Raw genomic sequence first — 6,000 nt, 5'->3', positions numbered from 1 at the left:
TCCTAGTTAACATACTAATAAAAAACCTCTACGGTGAAGATTTTAGTTTACAAAAACATAAAAGATGAAGAGTCGCTATGTATAATTAAAACGGCATATCGGAAAATTGGGATGCGGGATGACCTATCGGGATGCCCAATCGGGATGCGGGATGCGGGACGCGGGATGCGGGATGCAAAATAATCATCGAAATAAAATACTGACCATGCCGTTACCGAACATCGCGTAGACATTAAAATAAACTACGCCGGCATTTTTCTAAAAAGAATACAACAGTTAGAAATGTGTGACTTGATTTTTTTTTCGCTTGTGAAATTAATGTGATACGAAATGATTTGCTTGACATTGAACTTCTATGTATTCTTTAGCGAGGTTGAGATATCAAGCAACAAATGTAAATGCCGATCTAAAAAGTAGTGCTTTCGAGAATTCGCACCACAAAGCATGGTGTATTAAGTGTCTAAATTATGGGAGAAGCTTCCAAACTCTGTCCGAAATGCCCCTTCATTGTCCTTATTCCATCACGAGCTAAACATTATTCCGTTTATTTAGTGCAGTTGTCGTGTCTGTGCCACATATATTTGTAACGTGGGATATATGAATTAGCTTCTTATTTTTATAATATGAATCTCTTATTTTTTTTAAAACTTTGTTTTAGGACAGTCGAATTTAATTAGCCCAAGGCTAACAAATTTAAACTATATATTTTTATTTTTTTAATGTATCTAGCATGTTTTGTATATTGTATATCGACTTTAAAGAAGGAATGAATAAATAAAATAACACTCTGAAGAGAGATTGAAATAGTTGATATTGCAGAAACCAGTCTACGTGTGAGTGTTTAATACGAATTGCCCTTTTTCTTTTTAATAAAAAACAGGAGTAGAAACCAGGTTTTCAAAGGTTAAAGCATAGAAAGAGTAGACGCAACTCTGTCTCGTTTTCTCGTATCTAAACACAACTATCCACGCTACAAATTACAAACTACCGATCGAAATGATCAAGAAAATTAATTTTTGTTTCGTTAATATTGGTTAGTACGGATTTCCATTGGTGTTATTGGTTGACTTCCCATCAAACAACCAAGTAAACAAAAGGAAATATAGAAAATAATTTTCGTGAGAATTAAATTTGTCGCGAAATTAGGTTTTTGCGATATTTCTTGAAGTTTACAAATGCTTTTAGAAGGATGGAAATTAATCTTTGGTTATTATTTGTACTAATTGACCAGCAAAAAGTAAACAAAGTCGCCTTTTCTTATCCTTCGTGTTTTTCATAATTCATATTTTTTTTAAATTTGTTAAAGTTCTGTTATTTTTCGTTATACTTTGTTAAATCTGTTAAAAATAAACAAAAAGGTATTTATTCACTATCGAGTTTTTCGTGCGTTGAATCCATGGCGAGAAAAAAATGTCACTATTTTATTTCGAAATTTTTTTGCTTCCTGCATCCCGTGTCCTGGTCAACATCTCACATCCTGCATCCCACTTTTCCGATATGCCATTAAAACAGGATTATGTTAGGGGGCGTTTAGTAGAAGAGGGTGTTAAAAAGAGGAGTCGTTAATTAAAGGATCGCTGGCACACCAAAACACGGTTGGTACGATATAAATAAGAGATTTATTTCGTTTACATGTGCAGGCGTTAAAAAAAGATGGTGCTTTATCGATTCATTAGGACCGCTTATAGGGGAGAGGTAGGGGGATGGTTCGCTACAAATTAAAGTTTTAATGTCTTTTGAAATACCTCCTCTGTTGTTATGAAACTTGTATATTATTATTATTTGTATGATTAACATTTTTTCAAAAAGTTTGTTGATAGCGTCACCACTTATAAGATATTGCTCAAAACTTTTTTAATTGAAACCTTTTTGGCTAAGTTTTTGCCACCAGTCCAATCAGTTTTTTTTGAATTTCATGATTCTAATTCGATATATTTCATATTCATTGTGGGTGTTTTTCAGTTTACAAGCGATTGATTGTTGACTCGTCCCAACTTTTAAAACCACCAACAAATATACAGCCATTGTGACAAGAGAAATCTTTTGTGTATGCTCCAGTAAGCGATGTTGACGCATATACTTTAAATGCGTAGACAGGCCTACAATTTTGTTAGTTCTGTTATCAAACAAATTGAAAACGATTTGCGAAAAACTGCAGTGAAGCTGTACCTGTCGCCCGGTTTCTTATATAATTACTGATGTATTATATCCAATCCGATTCCAATCACTCTCCATCACAGTGCTCGTTATAAAGCATGTCAAACACCGTAAACAAAAACCTAAATTGTTCTTTTGGAAGAGACATAATGATAAACGTACCGAGACATAATGGAGTAAAGCAGTTGGTCAAACAAGAAAAAAATTTCTACTTTCATTGTACGCTACGCAGTAAGCAAATAAAGTAAGTATACCCTTATAAGAAAACGTGCGAGTTCCTTCAAGGTATGTTTTTTCAACTGTGAGCACATGTTCAAAAACATACACGCCTAATTGGCTAACCAATTAAATTGCGGTAAATAAGAATAACAACCCTATTGTTTCATATACACTGTTCTCCGCACTCCCCCCCGTGACAGTCGTTGTCACTGTTCTAATAACTTTCTTATAGCGTTTGCATTCTCTGCGATTCTCTTCGTCGACGTGGTGGAGATGCATACTCTTTATCGTGTTGCTAACGGGCGATCAATAACTACGCATGTACCAGAGTTTGGATGAAAATTTCTACTTTTAACTCTTCTTATTAATACAACCTTGTTCTTAATAACATTTATTACTTTCGCTTTTTCCATCGCATTTTTGGCACATTTGGACCTTTAATTAATACGACTTCTCCGACCAAACTACCATATACTCCATAGACAAAATATAATCAGAATATAAGACTTTGACTTGTTTTGATGCCATTTAGAGGTATAATAGGGCGCCGAAATAAACTAATTTCTGCTTAAGTTTGTCGCTTTGTTACATCAAAATTGGATTTAAAACAAAAATGTTTTTCACAATATGTATCCCAACACAAGCTCAAACAATAAACGTACGCCCTCATGGGGTAATGTTACATGGGCGTAAAGATTCTATGAAGAGGGCTCAAATTAAAAGGAATAATATATAAGGATAATTTTGTGACGACATGACTATAATTTTGACCATCGTAGCAAAAAGAAATAGAAATTCTAGGTTTTTCAATTTTATCACCTTACATTTTAATTTATCTTTTTCCATTAGTTAACATCCCGTAGATTTCAGCTACTACAAGTTTAAAGTAAGTAACGGGATGTTTTAATTTCTTTGGGGATTCCATCCTAATGGCTGTCTTTTTCTCCCCTTTGACTGTAACTACATTTCTTTTTTGTCACACAAGCCAGTTAGCAGTCAGTAGATGGCACCAAATGGGCTGGAAACACTACATGTAAAGTGAATTTTTTGAGGCAATCAAAAGTTACAGACAGTCAGGGGAAGCACACTCTCCTTAAAAATGGATAAGTTTCAGGTACAGTGAGGCAAATCGAAAAGTTGTGTTTTTTGCAAGACCTCCTTAGTCAACAAAGACACAGACACTTATGGAGGAGAATGGTGATGCAGAAACACTTCATCACTGATATATGATTGGAATTAATTATTCCATAAGGCGTAACCAGATATATATTCTATTTGTAACTATATTTGTTATTGAATTTACTGTAGAGGTTCATTCTAAGTGAAGTGAATATATTTGTTCGTATATATAATCACCACGGAAGACATCATATATACATAATAAAATAAATGAAATATAAATAATGTAGTTAGTAATAAATAATCCATATTCACAGCACCAACAAAAGCGCGGGAACGGAAGGAGCATGTATTTTCCCCACATTTTAGCACAATTTAATATTTTGAAACCAAGAAAAAGAAATGAATTTTGTTAGTACAATACAAGTGCCATAGCGCGTGTTCAAAGTTTCAAATGAAATTATCTAGCTAGATATATTTTTTATTTGGTTCCGGAAATTTCTTGCCACGCTGCATGTTGGTAGTGCTGATTCTGTAAAATCTAAAGGTTCAAATTACAATAATCAAATAGTTTTATTATTTAAGCGTCACCGCCCGAAGGAGCAGCAAGGGGAGTCATTGGTGCACACCCCTGTTTAGTACACATGTGCTTGACGCAATAGCCTTTATCATCTTGACATCCAGATCCTTTCCCACAATCCATATCACTCCAGCACAAATCTCCTTCACATTTTGGCGGACACTTAAAGAAATGAAAATAACTTGATAGTATTAATTCTGAATGTTAATAACATACTGCTTTATTTATTTAATTGTTTATTTAAAATCCTTTCCTCTCGTTACAAGCAAACAACTTTGTTGTCAGCAAAATTTTCTCCCTTAGCCTGCTCTCCTGGATTACAATGACTCCTAGCCGTCACACGGTCATAATAACTGGTCGAAATTCGACGAAAACAAAATACTCAATGAAAGTGTGATAAGATACCAAAGAGGCGCTTATGAGAGAGTGATTTCAGTTTTACCAAAAAGAAGAAAAACGATTTTAAATTTTTGTCTTTCTCCTATACGTAAGGTTTCTTTACCACTCACAATGTCCATCATTCCCGCAGTTTTCAGCTTAATAAGCTTAATGTTTTATTACATCAAATATTGTAGCATCTAAAAACTTTTGTAAGTAAGCTCTGTGTAACATCTAAAACTGTCAAAAATATTTGCGCTGAACCAGAAAATAATTCTATGGCGCATTCCCCTTTTTACTTTAGGCCGGGAATTGTGGTCTTGAAGGCCTCAATGGTAAGCGACACTTACTCTTCCAATACAATCACACCGTTGTAATTATCTATCTTATATTACCGGTATACACCTGCCTGTCACGCAAAATTGTAACTGCTGTTGTGAGACTAACGAAATGTTTCAAATAAAGGACGGGCGAACCGTGGATTTATCCAGGGCCACCGACAAGTCATTTATATTTTTATATACCCATCGATTGCGCAGACATTAGAGCAATCGCCTAGCAAGCGGATGATCTTGGGTATTGGGTTTGGAGAGCTAATGTGTAAGTTTACCAAGGGGCAATTCAATAATAACGTAACACCCAAGTTCGCTATTTCCCCCCCTCCTACCAGCCTTTGTAACGCATCGTAACGAATCTAGTACTATTCACTAAGCCACACCAACCCTTGTTACGTTGTTTTCCGAATCTTAAGACCTCCTCTATTCATTTCCTATGGTACCAAAATCTAATATTCGTAATACATAATAATTCTCTGTTACATAAAAAAAGAGCTCTGCTTTGCTTAAGTTTATTCAAGATTCTGTATTTATCTTCCCGTTCTAAAATTTTTTTCCGCCATTAGCTCAACTTTTGTTTGAGTCGCGAAGTTCCAGTTTGAAAGAAAGGTTCGTCAAAGATTCAAGAAACAACAACAGAGGAAATTCGGTTTGTAAATGAAGTGAGAAATAGTGGATTGTTTATAAACAAAGTACAAATTGAAAGCAACTTACGCTGGAAGTTATATTTTCAGGCAACAGGATGAATATAAAAAATACAATGCTGATAACGCATTTCTTCATCTTTCAAGAGCGCGTGATGTCACGATGTTGATTACTAAACGGTCAGCTATTTTTTGTATAATTATTAAGTTTCTTTATTCTATTTTTCTACTCTAACTTTGTTCGTTGTTTTATATCTACTACTGCATCGTAAAATATTCATTAAAAGTCATAAACAGTGGAAGCGAACAATATCTTTAAGTTAATTAAACTAATATTACAACGAAGAAATTAAATAAAATCCGAAATAGTCGACAACTTCCCGCAATTCGGTAGACCGGACACATCCAATATTAACGGAACATTGTTCTTATTTTTTTGGTGATTTTTTTATTTATCTTATTGCAGACAACATCAATGTATAAAATTTAAAAAATGGAATATTGGTAAAGTTTCAAAAAACCCCTTCAACAAACGAAACAGTATAAAAGCAACAAAGTGAGTTAATTG

This window comes from Hydractinia symbiolongicarpus, chromosome 15, assembly GCF_029227915.1.
Source record: "Hydractinia symbiolongicarpus strain clone_291-10 chromosome 15, HSymV2.1, whole genome shotgun sequence".
NCBI lineage: Eukaryota > Metazoa > Cnidaria > Hydrozoa > Anthoathecata > Hydractiniidae > Hydractinia > Hydractinia symbiolongicarpus.
This window is presented reverse-complemented; position numbering follows the sequence as displayed.